A 20,907-nucleotide genomic window follows, 5' to 3' on the forward strand; every position below is an offset into this window, starting at 1 on the left:
AAGTGCAATACAAAATATTCTTTTAATGTACAGGACTAATGTGATTAACCAAGTATTCAAATCTCAGATATTCATAAAGAACGATGTGAGAGATATTAGGCAAATATTACTCTCTGTTTGCAGTCTATGTAGAAGCAAATGGACAATGGTGTGATTGTGGATCAGCGTAAAGCTCTCTTTCTCGCTCCATCATGGTCGTTGTCTTCAAACGGCGTATAGAGTAATGGAAGTCAAACAGAGAGTCTCACATATGGATTGTCGGGCTCTTATTGGATGATCAGCCCATTATTTTCATGTGAAATGTTTTCACTGGCCTTTAGCACTAACCATGTTAGATCATGTTATGATCTGCATTCAGAAAGTTTGAAGCCACTGCGTATGTACTGTATCTGCACTCACTTTTATTGATATGGAGGCCCTTTAGTCAGCAAAATCACAGATGCCTGAGACTTATACCAGGGAGATTTGTGTGTCTGTGTCATGTCTGAAATGGCAATCTGCTTTCTTCTTTCTGTTAGCGACTTGTCAACGTCTGAGGAGATCTGTGGCTTGCTTTCAAAGTGTGACCCCCTGCGCAGAGAAGAGGCAAAGGGCTGTTTGCACTCCTGAACTTTAAAGCGTTTGCCGTCTCTCTGAGGCTCAGAGAATGATGGGAGAAATGCTGTAAACAAGCTTTCAGACAGCCTGCCTACACGCATGAGTCACACCTCTCGTGATGATGTGAATCACACGCCAAAAGCCTGATGGTGGTCGGATCCTGTGGTTGAACACAGATTACAGGATGCTGATGAGGCATATTGAGCTCAACTTCATAAAGCCTCTCAGTCAGTAATTAACTCAATCACAAGCAGCACTCATATTTCATCTGCATGTGACACGTGAGGCTTTACTGAGGTAATGGTCCCCATCTGAGAACAGAATTCATTTTTCTATCAGATCTGGTGTCTGAATCATAAATGGACCTTGAAATAGGATGGAATGAATGATATTCCATGACGATAAGAGTAAAGCTCAATTTACACCCCGGCTGAACCACCCAGTGAATCTCATTTTAAAGGCTATTTATTATTTGCTTTAACATAAATCTGTTTAGTGTGATCAATGTAAATCAGGCCACGGAGGGACGGCTTTCTTTCTGCCTTAATTTATTACCCTGTTTACTTAATGATTCATTGAGTGAAGTTTTGGAGAAAAGTTGGTTTAAGTTGATCAGGATCAGCCGACCCTACATTCACATACCCAGTATTTCTCAGAAGCTGCTCAATTTTGTCTCAGATGTTTCACCTAAAATTCCTTAGGAGAAATAAATCAGACCCAAATGATTCACTAGTTGTCATACAGTAACAGTATAGAGCTATAAAACGAATTTGTAGAGAAGCTCATATCATTTGATGAGAAATGTTCTTCATAACAATTTCCTGTCAAAAACTATTACTACTACTAAAAAATATTATGTCTAATGCCTTCCTTTAATTGCCACCTTATTTTATAATTTGTTAAACTTTTATAATTTTAACACCTTATTTTATAAATTGTTGTTAAAGTTTCATGATTCCAGTTAATTAGATATGAACTGAATTTAACCATTAAAACAGAATCCAGAAAAAATTAAACAGAAAAAATAAAATTGATTTCATAGGGCCCTATTCGTGTCGTGACATCATAACTGTGACAGTAGCAGAATTACCCATTTTACATGCATTTTACTGTCCATTAATGGTTTGTGTGGGCCGAAGAAGCTTTATGTTCTGAAGGTTAGAGTATGTCTTTGTTTTAGTTTAAAGAAGCAGCCCAACTGAGCTCAGATCAGGTGGTCAAGGTAAATTCTAAAGTGTCTTGCATGTGTCCACAAAGAGCAGCTCTGGTCCACACATACACTGGATTAGGTCTAATGAAGCCCTGAGATTCCTACATGCCTCATTTGATAGACCATTAAGCTACTTTTTAAATAAGTAAGGGAGTCGGGAGGGAGAAACAAAGAGCTATAGTAAGTGAACAGGAGCAAAAGTGTATAGAGATGACCTTTATTCTCTCTGAGTGCTTCATTAAAATGAACGGGGTGTTTAATTCCGCTTGCCTGCATCTCTGAATGCGACACCCTGTTATTGTGGAGCCATCATACAGTAGAGGTACATAGGTAGCCAGCAGTGGACACTTGAGCCCTCTCTGATGAAATTAAAGAGGCTCCTCTGGGCCCGGCTTGACATTTAGATTGGACATGGACGTCTCCCTCCTGTAGGCCCAGGTCTTAATTAGCTGAGATTGAAGAAGCCATTTATCTTCATCTCAATTGCATGGCTGTGAATCATCTGCTCATTTTTGGAGTCCCTTTAAACATAACCGCACATTTTAGACACTTGTTTCCACAGTTTTAGCAGTATTATCGCCCTTTGGAGGCACCATAAAGGACTAGTTTGACTTCAGGTTGTCACCAGTGTCCTACAGAAAGCTACTCGTCCCAGTTCCTTCATTGTTTGTTTAATCTTTTGGTCACCCATAAAAAAAAAAAAAATAAAAAAAAAAACACCCCAAAACACGTCACACTGCGTCTATTTAAAGTCGGAGGGAAGCAGAGGTTGCCCTAATCTTTTCTTCCGTATAGTGACATATAAGTGAAATGGCTTCAGGAACAAGAACAAATGTAGGGCAGGACTTGATTTTGTCCATAGGGAATTGATTGGATGATTGTGATTTTCTATTGGTCGATCTCATGTGAGTGACAGGTTGTTTTGCCCTCACGCCAGTACACGTCGTCATCAGAGTAGGGATGTTGCTGTAATAGGGAGGGGAAGTTTTTTAATTAAAGATTACATGGATTTCTTAAAAAAAAATGAAGTGCACCGGCTGTATATGTAAATATAATAAAACACAGAAAGGTGTCAGCATTTAACAGATGAATGTAGCATTACCTGTTTCAGGACTAGCAAAATAATGGCAACTTACTCTCTGTACCGTCAGTGATCTGCAAGATAGCAGAAGTGGGTGATGAGGATGGTGGTTGCCCTCTTTTGCGCTCAATGTGGTTTGGCAAGTCCTGGGCTGATTAAAAAGTCATTTTCACGGAATCCCAAAAACTTCTACACTAGCGAGCTAACTTTCTTGGAGTGCCGGTAGAGTGTGTCGTCTGTCATATCCAACGACATGCTTTTACATAGCAGTAGCTGCTGCAAGCTGTGTCTAATGACTGATGGCAACCAGTGTTAAGGTGCAATACCGACACCACCTTGTTAGGATGTCATTCAGACACTGGTGCTGGATTATTTCTGTGCCATTTTATCATATGTGCACTATTAATTTGGAACATTATGATTATCGGCAATACCAGTTTATTCAGACACCCCAAATTAACACAATAACAATATTTAATTTTTTAAATATCATGTTTATCGTCAATATCGTGACACCCCTAGCATCGATAAATCATTTATAATAAATACTGCAATATTCAATAAAATAAATAAAGTCACCATGAAATCAAAATTGACCATTCTTAAGGACTCTTTCTGGTCCGTCCTTTACACAACTAATCCAGGATCATTCTCTTTCCTGCTGTGTGTGGTAGGTAGGATTCTGTTTCACACAAATTCATCAAGACAGCAACGGCACAGCTGATTCTTCACAACATCAACAGAGACCATGCAGGATGAGTCTGTGGTCGTACTTGTACTGATGTGGTCGAGGAGACGTGGGACTGATGGGTATCTGGTTCACATTACCAGTACAGTCTCACTCCCCTCTCTGCTCATGCACTCTCTTACTGTTTCATACACTGTAAAAAAATTGCTGTAGTTTTGCAGCTCTTTGCCAGTAACTTACTGTAGATTTAAATCAATGTTATTTACTGGCAACAGTTTGCTCAAAGTTAAATGAACATTAAACATTAACAAGTCTTTGTCTTTACAGAATAAAACTATAAAATAACAACCTCATGCAAAGCATTCTGGGAACCAGAAATCTTCATCAACCTTTTTCTGTTTTTTTCCTTCAGATTTTGGTTCCCAGAATGCTTTGCATGAGGCTGTTATTTTATTCTGTAAAGATAAAGACTTGTTAATGTTTAATGTTCATTTAACTTTGAACAAACTGTTGCCAGTAAATAACATCAATTTAAATCTACAGTAAGTTACTGGCAAGTAGCTGCAAATAATACTGTAATTTCTACAGATTTTTCTAACAGTGTAGTGTGCACACTTGAAGGAATCATTTATTTGTCATAGCATCTGAGCTCACCAGGAGAGTTGTAGTCAGACTAGTTGTAGTCAACCAATATGGGGTTTCTACTGCCTAATAGTGACATAAGTGTATCTACACATATATTTCTAATACAGAAAATGAGATGGACATGGCTTGCTGTTCTACTCTCAGTGGGAATGAGGAGTTCCAGTGCAAAGAACTACATAGAGATATAACATAATGATTGTTTCATATGAAATCTCAATTCCTGCTTGCATGATGGAAGAAACTCTATCTGTGCATCAGGGAAAAGAGCAGTGAGTTTTAGCTCCTCCTGTTCATGGCTGAAACAGGATTGCAACTGATTTGGCTGGGCTTGCCTGACAGATGTTCTAGGCTCTGGGTCTCGGTGTCCGGTTTAATGGAGCGGTTTGGAAGCCGCCCCATCCCGGTCACAATAATGAGTCTGAATCGGCCCCCTGTTCCCGCACAGGCCATTCAGAGCCGGTGTCTGGAGCCAGTCCGCTCTGCAGTAGAAGTGATATGGGCTGCCGGTGTCTGTTTCACCAGCCCTCGGCCTTTACATGAGACATGCACCATTATCTGATAGAGTTTCTGAAATGAGCAGCAGATGCCCTGCCTGGAGGCTGTGGATCTCTCTCTCACACACACGCACACACACACACACACACACACACACACACACACACACACACACACACACACACACACACACACACACACACACACACACACACACACACACACACACACACACACACACACACACACACACACACAATTTCAGTGACTTAATACAAAGCAATATTTTCTTCAAAGAAAAGAGTGACATTGTTTCACATGATTTTTTAAAATTTTTAGAACATAATTCTTTAAGGTAAATGAAAATTAGCAGTTTGCTTCAATAGTCTGTAGTAATTTACGGAATTACAGTAATGAGAAAAAAAAAGGTAGAAACTAAAAGTACATACTGTAATTCGAACAAATAATTGAGGTGCTAATCCTGCCTCTCTCTAGCATCAGGCCACAGGTTTTCATCAACATCACATCTAATGGGAATGAGGCACAAGGCTAATGTTGAAAGGCACAAGGCTGAAATCTATTCTGTTTTGAATGTGTGGTTCACAGTTTTGACAGCAGTGTGTTAGCATTTGAACAAAGTGCTGCACATCCACAGTGTTGTGCAGGTTGTGGTTAAGGTCATGGGATAAGTGTGTAGAGTTTTGAAAACTGTGTTCAAGCAATGAAAAACGAACTAGAGTTTGGTCCACATGAACTGCTGCTGTGCAGACTGTAGTTAGAGTTTTGCACATGTGACTCCAGTTGTGCCCACTGTCGTTTAGCAATCAGACAAATCTGTAAATACTCAGGAATACTCAGAAGAATACAGGAAATACATCACAACCACATAAACTCAAACAAATGAGAACCGACAACGGACTGAACCGACTGGGAGTATAAATACCAGGTGAACATAATGACAGACAGGTGGAAATAATATGTAGCCATAGGAAAAAAACAAGGACCTTATTATTAAAAAAATAAATAAATAAATAAACTAAACAGAGCAGGGAAACAGGAACTAAAGGAAACAAAACAGAAAATCAAAATAAGAGTCCAATGAGTCGTGACACAAATGACACATTGAATTAAACCTGAATTTTGTAGAAAGACTGAAATAGAGTTTTCTTGTAAAGCCTACTTCAGCAATGCTTGTTTTATTTACAATTTGTTTTATAGTCTATATTCTTTTTGCACTGCTGTGACAAACTACAGCACCATGTAAACAAAATGATTTGTTAGTTTCTCTGGGTGAAGGCAACAAACAAAACTTGGAGTGAATGGAGTAATCATGAGTGGGCATTGTTTTAAATCAGGAACTCGGTGAAACTAGCAGGAGGAAGTTTGATGTGATGGAAGCGATCAAAACCAATTACATGCGTTGCTCAATGACACAGAAACAACAGAGAAACAGAGAGCAAAATCCTCTCTGTGTCTTTCAAAGGTTTTGTACCTGTTTGTGATTGTCTTGTGCATGTGTTTGAATGTTTTTTTTTTTGCAGAAAGATAGCTCCTCTTACTACTTTTGCAGCTTGATTGAGTGATTATATTTGTTAAAAACATGCCCACACCTTCCCAATCTGTCTCTTGCTCTTACAGTGGTTTTTTTTTTTTTTTTTTTTTTTTAAATACTTTCTTGAATCCCAGTTGCTTAATAAGAGGAGTCTCTTTCAGTCATGTCTAGGTTGATTTCAATGAAAAGTGTAACATTGTGACTTTTAAAACATTGATCTGTTTGGGTGTCTCGTCAAGTGAAGTCGTCACCTTTATTTATATAGCGCTTTTTACAATACAGATTGTTTCAAAGCAGCATTACAGTGATAACAGGAAAATAATGCAACAAAGTTTGCTAAGAAAACAGCGTCATAGTCCAGCTTAAGTAAGTTCAGTGATGGTTAATTTTTGTTGAAAAAAAGTTATTAATTTAGATAATTTATATATAAAACCATTCTGGAGAAAACCATGGTGTCATCGTCCAGCTCAGTTCAGTTCTCATATAATGAAATCATATTTTTGTGGTAACCAAGAAATAAACTGATGCTGATCTAGAGAGCTTCATTTGTATGATATTCCTCTATTGTCTTAAAGAATAGTCTACTAAAGAATATAATTTTCTAATATAAAATATTTCCAGTTTCTTATTTTTTGTCATTGTCTCTTACATTTAGGCTCTGAACAGACTTTCTTTCAGTTTACTGCACACAGATTAGATTTTTTTAAATCATTGAATTATATTTAACTGAGTAATAAATATATGATCAAATAAATGATCAGAAAGAGTGTGTGAAGAGGCATGATGTTAACATACTGTGTGGAAGTAAGTGCCAGATTTACAAAACAGGGCAAATTAGTGTGAGAGCACAAAACCAAAAAAGCGATGACGGGAGTGGAAAGTTCTGTGTGTGATCGACTGTTTATTAAGGGTGCTGTAATGAAATAGATAAACTGTCCACCACTGGTTAAGACATACACGACTGTGTCTACAAGGATGCTCGCAAATACGGCATTTTGACACATAAGTGTGTGAATTTGAATGTTCAAGCCAAAAAAAGGCATCCAAAAAGTAATCAGTTCAGCACTCATGCACTGTATATGAGCTGTGGCTGTATGTGTGTGTGTTTTAGGTGTGTGCACTCAGAAACCGTCTCTCATACAGTGCGTACATATACCTAAATAATTGATATTTCGCTGCTTATTGCGCATGAAGGGTTTAAAATCATTTGGTTTTAAACTGTAAGGCTTAAAAAAATCTATTCAAATGATAAGCTTTTGTGATGCTGCATAAGCTTTCGTATAGCCGCGATAGAGACGATAATCAGAAATCTCTACCAGTTGACAAATTTATAATAGTTTATTGTGTCTACCGGTGTATTTCCCACCCCTAATGACAGGAGAGGATCCAGGAATCCCCAGGCTGTACAATTAAAATGGTCCTGAAAGATAAAAGCGTGTAGTGGTAATGAAGCAAAAAATTTGTGATATTGTGATGAAAAGAGCTCCTCCCTCTGGCCGCCATTCTCTCTGGTGTCCATTATTGGTTTTGAGGTCCAGGCTGATGGGCCGTTTTGTGGGATATGGCCCCTCCTGTGGTGGAATAGCCTGTCAGGGCTTTTTCCTAGAGAAGCTGCAGTGAATAGACGGGCTGAAGAACCTCCCCAGACAGCAACATAGTGTCGGCCCAGATCCGGCCCACATCTGGTACACATGAGCCGCGTTTCCACTGTCGGGCCAGGGCCGGGCCGTGCTAGTGCGTGCCAGGGCCAGTCGCGTTTCCACTGTCACTTCCGGGGCTTGATCGGGGCTTACTCGGGGCCAACGGCCAGGATTTCTGGCCCGTCGAATACCTTGGGCCAAAGCGGGCCAGCTCGGGCTAGAGGAGTGGTTACCAACAGAGGAGGAGTTTACCGTTGGGAGACGGCAGCGCCGGATGATTCTGTCAGCATTAAAGACTTAAAAATAAAATAATTTAAATCGCGTTCATGTTTGAATGCCTTCTGTTTGTGATGCAAAAGACTATGCGCGCTAGCCGTTACCATAGTAAACATAGTAAACGCTTGAAGATACGCATAGTAAAAAAAACAACAGCGAACGCTTGAAGAAATCAGACCAATATTAAAGGCTATCACAGTCATGTTTTTATTTTATCTGTCATAGCCTACGTCTCGTCTCTTTAAACCGGACTATCAAAAAATAAAGTAACTTTTTTTTCGGGAGCTTCCTCTGTTTCTCTGACTGAAAATATCTGTATGGGAGTCGAGAGAGTGCTAAAGCTCCTCAGGTCGTATGGCGTATATTTGTAGAAATTATCATTTTTTCTAAATGTGATGTAAATGTAACTAAGTTACCAGATAGGCTAAAGAAACAGACGCGACTGAAAAAGTAAGTGTGTCCTCTTTCTTTTGTGAAATAGACCTAACGGTAATTTATTTCTGAGTGACTAATGTGCAATTTTTACATAAATTAATTCATTATGATCAATGTATCACTTTTTATTGTAAACCTGTGGTAAAACATCGATGCTTGGGTTTTAAATATTCAAGTAGCTGCTAAACAAACAAACAAAAAAAAGCTAGCAAATGACCGCTTTTATCGTGTTTGTTTTCAACGCTGTTTCCAGTGATTTCTGATTAGTTTTCTGATAAAACTTCCATTTGTTGGTGAAATGATGGGTTAGTGTGACGTTGTCCCAGAGAGGCGTGTTACGGGCGTGTTTTAGTGAAGCGCTGTGGAGCTTCTGGCCCGACAGTGGAAACGCATGCCCGGTGCTATTGGCCCGAGGCCATTAGCCCGGCACGGCCCGTTTAAAGCCCTGGCCCGGCCCTGGCCCGACAGTGGAAACGCGGCTATGGATTCCACACGGCCCACATGTAGGTCGGATCTGGGCTGACAGACACTATGTTGCTGTCTGGGTCCTAGTGTCTGCGGAGCGTCCCACCAGAGGACTGTAATTAAAGACCAGCCTGCAATTCAGCCATTAGCTCCTTTCATTTGCTGCCTATTGTTTATATCTTTCATTCTTTGATTATCTCACTTTCTTCCATCTGTCCTTATGCCACCATCTTCTACGGGCCTCTCTCCTTATCTCACACATCTAATCTATATTTCATGAGCACTGGAAACTGATGCATATTAAGTGGAGACATGTTTCTAAATGGCCCTGGTTCAGGTCACTGCCAGGCATCATATACATGCATCTTGGCTTCCCTATTTGGCAGAACTCCTTCATGTCTTTTACACCCCCAAGAGTTGAGTGTGTGTTCTGTTTAATGGGTTGGAAAACAAGCACGTAACTGTAAACTCTTTACTTTCATTAAGCGTTGTGGCCCAGACGTGTCTCAGACATCAGATACCTTACACCTTTCAGATGTCTCAGACGTGGATGGGACAACTTGCTGTGTAGTCAGTGTTTTTCATACTGCAGGGTGGCTGTGTTCCTGAGCTGAGCACAATAAGAGCGAGAAGCACTAATGAACTCTGTTTCAGTGCTGTGCTTCAGTTTCAGTAGCGGTTCAGTTGAGGTCAGCTCATGTTGGGTTAGAGCCGGCGGGATGGGGGGGGGGATCTGTCTCCAGCCCAGTCGAGAGCTGCTGATAGTCAAAGGCACTGCGGTACATTCATCTGGATATTTATGACTGGTAATGCAACACTGCCCAGCATGGAACAGTTCTAAAATATTAACTTTCATTAAGCAGAGATGGGAAACACTGTAAGCAAACCCAATCCAATCAGGAAGGATGGTAGTGTGTTGCAGTTGTGTTGGGGAAAAATATGCTTCACGTGGCTTATTGTGGTCTGTGACACCATTTTTTTTTAGTTAGAACATGTGATGACAGGGTGTGACTCTTCAACAGAACCATTTCAACTCTAATGAAAAATAATTCCAAAATGGAACTAGTTTAAGATGGACAATGATGAGCTAGTACTAGCTCAAGATGATGAGCTAAGTATTAATGATGTTAGACCAGCTTGACTGTGTACCCATGTTAAAACCAGCAGGAAAGTAGTTTTACTGGCCAGAGTATCTGGTCCAGTCTAAACCCACCCCTAAACTGTACAGTTTTTATGGAAATTTAGAGTAGAATTTATCTAAAATAGATGATTCAACAGTAGTAGACTGCCACGGGAAAACTGCAGTGGCTAATGCAGTTTGAGTTCTTTCTCAAAATAATCTTCAGGTAAGCACACCCTTTTGTTTACAAAAGGACTGACCAGCAATACAACGGCGTCAACTGGTCATTTAACCCTCATATTATGTTCAAATTCTGCATACAATCTTGTTGGAGTAGGTCAAATTGACCCCAACTGATGCAATACAAATGTCCAAAAATCACACTTTGAAAAAAAACAACAACAACCGGTAGGTGCAAACAATTAACTTTTAATATCAATACTTTTCACTCATTACAAAGAATACATATCTGAATTTATGATTAATAAAAATGTTGTTGACCACTATATTTAAGACACATGTGGGACGTTTGCCATTAGACATTTATAACAATAATATCTTAGTCTAAAAGAAATGACAGACCAATAGATAGATAGCAAAATATTCTCCATCTGTGAGTGACGCGGTGTCAAACTATAACGCACACCCTGATTCTTTCTGTATGTTTTTATGTGGGTTTTAGAGATTGAATTCAAATCAAATATTAACATTACTGCCCAAATTTATTCTGAATAGGATGTCTACTTCATAAATATTATGAAAATTATGGAAATATATGGTTCAGATCGCTTAAACCATACTATTTGAAATGAGTGCATCCTTATCTGTCACTAGTGGAGCCTGAATGTCCTCTAGTGGAAAAGTTTGGTACTGCAGCCAAAAAATCTTATTGCAAGTTCATTTTTTAACATATCAACCTAAAATTTGGCACAGAACTTGTTCAGATCTTTGGTTTAGATTTTTTTGTAGTTTTAGAGTTGAAAATGATTTGTAAAATATACTTTTTATATACTTATATAACTTCTTTTTTTTATAATTTCACTTTTATAACTTTTTTACTTATATAATAATCTGACAAGTGTCCCCTTTAAAAAGACACCAAACTTAACTCTGTGCACCAAAGTATTAAAGAACAAATTAAATTAAGAAATTACATTTTTAGATCTATGCTCAAAAAAGGGACTAACAGTTAAAGGTAAAACAATTTTTTGACACTGGCATTTCAGAACTAGAGTTAAAGAGCTCTGACATACAACACATATTTTTAATTTTTATTTTGGGTCTGTACAGTTGCTTTTGAATAGCTGCATATATGGGTCAAATTGACCCATGAACATCAAGATCATATAAATGTTCTGTATGCACATTTCACAACACATCAGCATGTTGAAACTTTGCATGCTTTTTCTACTACTACCCTTGCAAACTTTGGCCAGTTCGGTGATTAGATTTGCTCTGACAATTACAGTCCATATGAACAGACAGCAGGTCTGAGACAAATGTAGTGGGTGCTGTGGTCCTTTGGCTACCCAGGACCAGACTGGGTTGGTCGTATTCTGGTTTGGCCATGGATGAAATTGCAGGCTGAGCTCCTGTGGTGAAGCCCAAGACTCTCCAGATTCATGCCGTCAGTAATTCCCTCCTGTCTCTGTCCTGTGTTCTCTCTCATCCTCATCCCTCCATCACTCCAGCACAGTATTTGTGTTGCGGTCATGGGTCAATAAACATCAGAACAAAAATGAAATGGGCTGAAGAAAGAATACAAAAAAAAAAAAGCAAGAGAAGCTCTTTGAGTGAAGCGGGAGATGGTTTTGAAATTAAACTGAAGGGAGGCCATGTTTCTTCTGCAGGATGTGGCAGTTTATCATGTATTATGTTCATATTTCATGTCTTATCTGTCCATATTTCCTCTGTTATTCTTGAAAGCAGGAAGGACTCCAGATGTGTGTGTTTGTTTTAAGGACCCTTGTTCAGTGTCATCTTGTACATGCATAGATTTCAAACAGATGTTGCTTGTTTCGTCAAAAACACAAAGAAAATAAAGAATAATCTTTTTCAGATCAAACCCAACATAAGTCAGTCCAATCCAAACTCGGTCCAAATGCGACACAGTAATCTGGCCTCATAAGAAACCATTACTGACTCGTAATTCCCTGGTAACCCAAACACAGAGTAAACTGTGTATAAACTCGTCAGATCTGGTTCCCTCGCACAGTAAACACACACAAGCACGCACACGGTGAGGTCAGGCGGTGTAAGCAGGCCCCATATGAACCTCACTGTAGTGCCAGGCCTTACACCTCACAGATAACAGGCCATTTTTATGAGCTGGTCTCGCAGGGACTTTCCACTCCCGGCTTTCACACCCCGCTGTTACTGATGGGGAGAGAAGTCCAGTGGGGGAACTAACTTCACTCCCCTGACGGGCTTCTGCCCTGCTGTGGGAGGCGTGTGGCCATTTGTGGCAATTGTGCAAGCCTAGAATTTGATAGGCTCTTGATAAACTGTAAATTTGTCTTTTTGCTTAGACGGCATAGCCTATTATGTAACAGTTCAGCTCATGTTGATCTCAAATTATGGGGCCAAATATTTGATGCTAATTTGGATTAGATTAACTTGAAATAAGCAGATGTTTTGTTGTAGATGTTCCCTATCCAAAGGGGTTTATATACAGATAGAGATACAGAGAAGTAATATAAACTGAGCTGCAGGCAACTCATTTAGACCTTGTGTACAATAACAAAGGAACCGTGGATGTCAAAAAATAAAATTGACACAATTTCTCGAGACTTTTCATCATTTGTCTTTTTTTGGACATGTGTTATTACTGTGAGGGGAGTTAAGGGAACCAAAAGAACATTTGGTTCAGAAGAAGTGCTTTCATAACACAAGAGACTTGAGTTCTCAGTTATGCTTCTTTTTTTCTGTTAGAATTGTGTACATTTTTTTTTTTTTTTTGTTAACAACGGTAAGAGTAAAGATGAATCTTGTCTGGATAGCTCAGCTCGACTGTTGCTCCTAGACATCAATGAGGTTAAATTGAGATCAAAGAGAAACTTTAGAATCTTAACGTGTTTCAGAGATCTCCAGAAGAGATGTAACAAATCTGGCTAAAATGTACCCATGCATACAATTCACTGCAGTTTGCAGATCAAATGACCACTACTGGCAGTAAAACACCAACATTTCACACAAATTATGATTACAGTGATCGTGGCTTATTGCCTGAAGGTGAGTCTGCTCCGAGAGCTGACATTGAATTGCGCTCAGCTCTCTTAGTCCATCCAAAATCCGAACATATGGGTTCATGAATTATAGGCTAACTCTAGCTGTGAATTAGAGTATCTGAGATTATTACGGCCATTGTTGTGGTCTCCGTCCCCAGCGTAGCGGCAGTGCTATGCTGTGAGGGAGGTTTAATGATGTAGTGCTGTTTTATTGGGTTATTAAGTGTCAGGGCTATTAACCTTGAGATAATGTTGAATTAGAGAGTTGAACCCAGGCATGCATTTGGTGCCTTGACGTTCAGGCTCTTTCCAGAGTGCATTTATCTTTATGTGTAGGATTCAAGCAGCCTGCCCTGATCAGAGGAGAGCGTTGGGGGAAGACAGATGCAAAATGTTAATAAGGTGGTAGAGACGATGGTATGCTAATGATTTTTGCGGTTTCTCACTTTCTCATCCTCATTCTCGAGCCACTGTGGCATTTTGTAACCGCTGTGCTTGTTCAGACTTCACTATGGCTTGGATCTAAACCTTTGTGGCTCTTGTGAGGTGCATTCCAGTCAACAGCCGCAATAAAAGGCTAATTTGTATGCTGTGAGACCCTCTGGAGGGCTGATCTGGCAGCTTAGAGAAACTGTATCATGAACAAACACAAACAATCATGCATGTTGTCGCGTCCCTGTATAGTGAAAAGCGTGGAGAAATGTTGCATGGCCAACTCTCAAACCAGACCTTGTCGTTCACCATGAAACTGGTTTAAATGGCTGTTTGCCATTTGCCCACTGGAATGCTGATGTAATCCGGGCAGAACATTTACCGCGGGTTAAATTTGAGAGTCTAATTATTGTTGAATACAAACCCGAGGTCAAGGAAAGCTCAGTCTTTTTCACTGAGGCAGCAAGCTCAAGACTCTCACAGATACGGGGCATGTTCAGGCATGTCGTCTTGATGAAAACCTCTTCTTTGTTGGCCTGCAATGTCTTTTGCATTTGTGTGGTCCAAAATATATTTCCGTTCCCGTGTTTCCTGAGCTTGTCTGTAAACCCAGTGACTGAAAACATGTGCCTCAACTTTTTTTTTGGCTCCATGACAAATTCTTCCAACCCACCCACATAACATAATTAATCTGTATACACTTTTTGGATCTTACAAGCAGCAAAAACTACACTGGTAGTCAAGTTATGGAAAAACTTTGCATTTAAGGTCACCTCTGCGATTATGTCAGGATCTGTTGTATCCTATAATTCACACAATATTTTAAAGCAGGAGTAGCTGTGTATGTTCACTGTGTATGTTCGCCTGGACCCGATGACAACGCAGTGCTGAAGTGCCAACTAGTCTCTCCCTATGGAGGATCCCTTTACCACTCCAGATAAAGCGTTGTCGTTGTCGCAGAAATAAAATTCTGTATCAAAATTTATAAGGAAAGACCAGTACTTTGTTTAGGCTTGGTTTGTAGGGAATTCCAAACCTGCGCACATATATTCAAACGCACATAACTATAGAACCAATTCTTAATGTGCATGTGAACGCCATCAGCGTTTATCACAGGTTCACGTTTAAAGTCTGTGTAGAGAGAATGGTGTCGTCTTAGCGGCCCCTAATTAAATAACAAATGATCGTTGCGACGGAAGCGAATCAATCAAAACTAACTTTAGCTGGAAAATAACTTTATTAAAGAACCGCTATAAAGCCAAAACAATCTCTGTTACCTTAAATTATACGCTTATCTCTGTAAAGCTGCTTTGAAACAATCTACATTGTTAAAAGTGCTATATAAATGAAGATGACTTGACTTGACTTGACTATGTTATATGTAAGTTTAACATACAGGTACAGCCATAAAAAAGTATGCTCACATTTAAATGCTCACATTACTGTAAGTAAGATGCATTTCCTTATGCATCTCTGGAGACTCCAAGTGGAGATCATCTGGTTTGGACTCACTCCAGCTCCTTTGTGTCCTGTCTGTGAAGGACACATGATCCGGACAGTTCACAGTCACCTAAGGTTTCACTGTTTTTTGTCTGTGGTCTTGTGGTCTTCAGGTAGCTATATGTGTGTAATAGGGTGACCATACGTCCTCTTTTCCCGGACATGTCCTCTTTTTGGACCTCAAAAAATGCGTCCGGCCGGGATTTCTAGATCAACCAAAATGTCCGGGATTCGGCTTTTTCTTTCTACAGTCGCCGTTTTTGCATTGCTTTAGGTCCCACCTTCTCGCACGCCACCATTGGTCGGTCGGTCATGTACGTAACGCAAACACTGGTTAAACTGCATCTCAGTCAATACCCTCAGCACCATGGCACGAGAGCAAGAGAGAGACAGAGCAGCGCTTGCTTATCAACTGTGGCACATGGCTCCTAAACAGCGAATGGGCGTCACTAGGCCTAAATTTCAGCCTAACCCCCCTAAAAAATGTGATTAACTGTACACTAATTTGTGATCGCTTCAGTCCCCTTTAAAACATATGAAACCGGCTTCGGCTTCACCCCGTCTTCTTATAATCAGCACGTTCCAAGCAGAGAGCACGTCAGAGGCCTGTGTGTGTGTGTGTGTGTGTGTGTGTGTGTGTGTGTGTGTGTGTGTGTGTGTTCATCTCAGCCTCATTGGTCTGTCACTGCTCGTCAATGTCAGAATATTTGAGATGACCAATCAAACCAAAGTAGGTGGACTTTATGTTCTCAGAATTTTAGCAGCGTGACTCGACGCTTCAATTTACGGTCAAGTGCGAGATTAGATGTAAATTGCTAACAGCGTAAAAAAAAAAAAGCCCAAATGTAAAATCACAGATGATTTACAGAGAAAATGACACGTACATGCCAGCTTTGCAGGTAATGCAAGTGTCAAATAAAGGTGCTAGTGACCTAGAAGCCCACATAAGGAAAGTATACAAGAGAACATCTGGAGGATTGAAAGATTTTTTTACTGAAATAGTCTAGTAGATTTTTTATTTTATTTTAACCTATGGCTATGAAAAGAAACAGTGTCATGTAAAAGGTGTTAATTAAAAGCTAAATTATATATATATATATATATATATATATATATATATATATATATATATATATATATATATATATATAAATATATATATATGTGTATATATTATTCTATTGTTGCAGGCCAAAAGTTGAATGGAAAGGATGAATTACTTTCTGTATTAAAGTACAATAACATAGTTGTAAGGTTGTGAATCACCCCCAACCACACCCCCACTCATCAACCATGCCCCCGTCCTCTTTTCTGCAAACTAAAATATGGTGACTCTAGTGTGTAATGCTAGTAACATAATCATATTTTCTTTGAACCTATAACAATAAAACTTTTAGTAGGTCAGACTAATGATTGTACAAATAATGTTTTAAAATAAAAAGCATGTTTTTGCTGAAAGACGGGTAGGAGGTAGGACGCCATTCTTTTGAAGATTTACCAGGAAAGCAAACCTGGCTGCTCCTTGAGTCTTTCACATTGATTGTTCTTCGGTGAGGTTGAAGAGGTGAGGACTTCAAAGAGAGCTGGCCATTTTAGACATTTAGAAATCTAGTAAGTGCATGATTTAAAACAGCATGCAGACACCTCGAGGGACTGTCCAAACCCTCCCAGAGCTCTGTGCGATAACATCAGCAAACAGGCCCATATTACTTGCAGGCTCATAAAGTCGAACCGCCACTCCCTCCTGGTTTGCCAAGGCCTAATTGTAATGTAATAACCCTCTTCGGTGTCTGACCTTGCTTTGGAAACCTCCTGGGTCTACAGCTCAGGGCTAGACTCTTCAACAGGCTTGGGGTGGACTCAAGTCTTGGGAACGTTTTGTAACTCTGAAGTTTTAATAGCTCATATGGGTGTTTTAAATGCCTTGTTTAGAGCTGTAGATTGCTGGGTGTTGTCTTGTGATTCTGAGGGTAGGCAGATATGAGCAAGGGTGGATGAGGCCACGAGGAGAGACTGACAAGTACATTTAGTCATTCTGCAGACACTTTCATCCCAAGTGTCTTACAAATGAGGAACATCACTAGCAGTTTATCACACAAGATCAACAACACTCAAGTTTAAAGAGAAAGCTGGGGCAGTACAGAAGCTACAGCAGAAGTGAAAGTGCAGAAAAGTACAAGAGAAAAGAGAGAAGGAGCCGAGAGGATAGGCGGTAATCTGCAGAAAGGGAAACATGAACAACCCCTGTGATGCAGAAGCTGCTATTTGTGTTTGGGTGTTGCTGTCTTGGTTTTATTTATGTGCAAGTCAAGTCAAGTCAAGTCACCTTTATTTATATAACGCTTTTTACAATACAGATTGTATCAAAGCAGCTTCACAGTGATAAAATGAAAATAATACAACAATGTTTGTTTCTAGAAGAAAATTGTGTCATCGTCCACCTTAAGTAAGGCAGATCAAGAATGACACATCTCACTTTAATCTAGTACAGCATTCTCTTCCCAGCATGCCTTGCAGACTTAGAAGTCTTATTGATTTGAAGTATTATTGATTTGACTGCATTGTCACGATTGGATGAGAACTTGGACTGAGCTGGATGATGACATTACTGTTTTCTGCAGAGCTGCTTATAGCTGAATTGAACTCATTCCATAATTTATGAACTTTACAAAGTTCTTGAACCAAACTGAATCAAAACTATACTGACTTCAACTGAATAATGACTCTTGTCTTTTTAGGGCTGCTTTACAGCAGAATTCTGTTTGCATAATTGAAAAAAAGCACCATAAAAAACAGAGTATATGCTCAGATGGGTGACAAATGAAAGGAAAAACCAACATAACATGTCTTAGTAAGGGGTTGGGCCACCACATGCTACCAGAACCGTTTTAGTTCACAAGTCCCTGGTGCTCTACTGGAGGCATGAACCACCATTCTTCCAAAAGATATTCCCTCATTTGGTGTTTGATGATAGTGGTGGAGAATGTAGCTCCAAAATCTCCCATAGGTGTCTTTGATCTTACGATCCTTTCTCAAATGTCTGTAAGTGTGATTCAGAGAATGAACGTACGCACACAATCCTGTATGGCGTTTATGCCAGAAGTGAAATTTATAAATTGCAAATGATCTTGAAATTGTGCTCAGCTGAATGGCTTCACATCTCCGCCTTTTAAATGCCACATAATTGATGTCATTAGCATATAAAAGAGCACCCGTCAGCGTCCAAATCCTTTACTTGAATGGCGAGCAGCAAGAATTGCTTATATTTCCAAATACATGCAGTTCTCCGACTCTCTGCCACAACTCCTTTCCACGTCAAAGACCGTTTTTATAAATATGAACGTTGGTCTGGGTTTTAGCATACGCACACTCTACTTCAAATCTCTGCATACACACATTTTATAAATGAGGCCCCTGATGATTGCAAAGGACGTCATATGATTAAAATAATTTTCATGATCATCAAACTATTGATTGACTCCCCAATTTGTCACCCGTCTGTATTTTAAACGCTGTTTTTACATGTTACATATTTAATCAATAATATATAAGTGGCTGTGCTACATTGTGCACCCCTTCAGCCGTGACTATTTTTATAATATAGCATAGCCTCCAAAGCCTATTATGAATAGTTGTAGATTGAGAAGCTACAGTAAGTGTTTTTGAACTGATTCATGACTGTACAACACAGTGGTGTAGCCATTTATATTTCATTTATATGTCCGGCCCCCTCAGATTTCTGATGGCTTAAATAAAATAATAAAAATAAGAAATTATTGATGTGTTAGTCTAATTGATAGATTGATCAATCAAAATACTGCGCGGTAAAATTGCGGCTGTTTTCAAACTTGATTTGACGTGTTGTGCGTAACATACGCTGTCATCTTCGCGTGAGAGTTCATGCGGTGACAATGGCAGCGTTGTGCAAAGTACAATATTAAGCACGAAAAGATGAGCGAGAAGGAGAAAATAAGCCATCTACATCTGAGTTTGCTTCAGCTTACTACAAGACGACAGCGAGTGAAGCGGCTAGGAGACAGAAACGCACATATTTCATCACAGGAATAGCGGAGACTTCGACTCAGATCGGCACAATGCGCAATGACTTGTTTGCAATTTATGAACCGCCTTCACAACCAGTGATGACCACATTTCCTGTATAGCCTATATCTGTTGTATATGAAGAGTTTGGTTTCAAAACGCGATAAATTCATTATGATTAATTTTGAGTAATAATGTGTTTTCTTTACCAAGAGAGTAGAAAGATTAAAACCACTATTTTTTGTTTCAAACTTTCACATAGCATATTTTAGGTTATAATAACATAATTTCAAATCCATATTTTGATTTTCAAATATTTATTATAAAAAAGGATTAGTTTCCCCACAAAATGCAATCAATTCATGACACCTTTTTTTCCAAAATGCAATTAATCCATTGAATCAATATAAACGTTTTTCAAATTTTAACTGTTGAAATACACAACAAAGTAAGTTGATCCACATATGACAGCCTCTGCACTTGGTCAATACTAATCTTATATAACTTACAGGCACTGGACTAAAAATAGCCGACATTAAATCACCATCGCTAAGAAATACCTCCTGAACTTTTTTTTTTACGGCGATCAGCTGTAAAATGGCTTGGTCCTGCTCGGTTTTCGTTGACTTTGAGTAAAACAACTGAAAGATTTTCAAAAGATCCCCTGGGGTCAAAGTGTCAGCGTGACAGAAGTTTGATGCTGTCGTGTGAGAACAAGTTGAGATTTTTCCTCCTCCCGCATGCCTCATCTTCTTAATCTCCTCAAGTAGCCTAAATTATTAGATTTCGATGGCTTACAATAATAATAATAATAATAATACATTTTATTTATGGCGCCTTTCTGGACACTCAAGGTCACCTCACAAAACATACTAGTACAATACATTTATAAATCAATGAAATTGTAAAAAAACAATAATTACAGAGCATAAAATCAGGGTACATAACTAAAAACAAAATTAAGAACGGATTGATCATGTGTGATATGCCAGCTTAAAGAGACGTTTACGTTTCTTCCCCACCGCAGAAACCATCACAGGGTCACCAATGCCGTCAAAATTATTATTATTATTATTATTATTATTATTTTTTGTGGATCACAAAGTAGAAGGAAAACTAGGATGCCGGGTTTATTCAAAGCGCCGCCGTTATGGTTTACAAAGCGTGGAATGGTGCGCTAACTGCGCAGATATCGCATTTTACGTAAAATTAAAAATGGACTTTTCAACACCGACCAGATACAATACAGATTTTTGCGGGAGCTAAAAAAAGTGTATATATATATATATATATATATATATATATATATATATATATATATTTAACGTTTATCACGTTTTGGAACCAAACTCTTATTTGCTGAGTAAGATGACATCATTGACACTTTTTATAATCGCCCTCGTACTTCATGTAAAAGATAATAATCGCCGAGCTATGTCCTAGGCTGCTATAGCCTAGGTTATACTGTATATATATATATATATATATATATATATATATATA

The 20,907-nt window shown here is 39.1% G+C and overlaps 1 protein-coding gene across 5 annotated transcripts in view; it reads left to right on the forward strand.

Annotated features, from left to right (window-relative positions):
• LOC307172116 (uncharacterized protein) overlaps positions 1-20,907 on the forward strand; it is a 150,669-nt gene that overhangs the window by 43,344 nt on the left and 86,418 nt on the right. The window lies entirely within an intron of this gene.

Source organism: Squalius cephalus, assembly GCF_949319135.1.
Source record: "Squalius cephalus genome assembly, chromosome: 15".
Classification (NCBI taxonomy): Eukaryota; Metazoa; Chordata; class Actinopteri; order Cypriniformes; family Leuciscidae; genus Squalius; species Squalius cephalus.